Below are 498 nucleotides of genomic sequence, written 5' to 3'. Positions count from 1 at the left end.
TTTCATTTTCATTTTCATTTTCCACACCAGATACAAATTTATACATAAGAAAAACTATTTACAGACGCACACAAACAATGAATACTATTATCCGCCCAGACCTGCATACTCACAACCCCATCCCTAGTGCCTGCATTATTGTTTGCCTGAAATTGTATCAATTAGTTTTTCTCGGTCGCCCATTCTATTTCAATAATTACATCATAAATCATTCGATCTTTCCATTGTATTAACAAAGGCGGATTGATATCCAAGTTTTTAGTATATGTTTTTTCAAGATGAGTTKTATTCCATTTGGTTGCGACTCAAGTGATACCTCTCCATCCATTCTAGCAGCAGSCTACACTGAGAATGGAACAGCTGGATAAGGGAAACAGCTCGAGTTGCACAAAACGGAATATAACATTGCGAATAAAGTTCGGGATGACACAATTTAATGTGTACAACATCTAAAGACCTCACTATACTGAAGGCGTTTCAGATTCTAAAAGGATGTAT

This window comes from Salvelinus sp. IW2-2015, linkage group LG20 (genome assembly GCF_002910315.2).
Source record: "Salvelinus sp. IW2-2015 linkage group LG20, ASM291031v2, whole genome shotgun sequence".
In the NCBI taxonomy this organism is placed as follows: Eukaryota; Metazoa; Chordata; class Actinopteri; order Salmoniformes; family Salmonidae; genus Salvelinus; species Salvelinus sp. IW2-2015.
The sequence above is the reverse complement of the archived record's forward strand: the minus strand, read 5'-3'. Positions refer to the sequence as shown.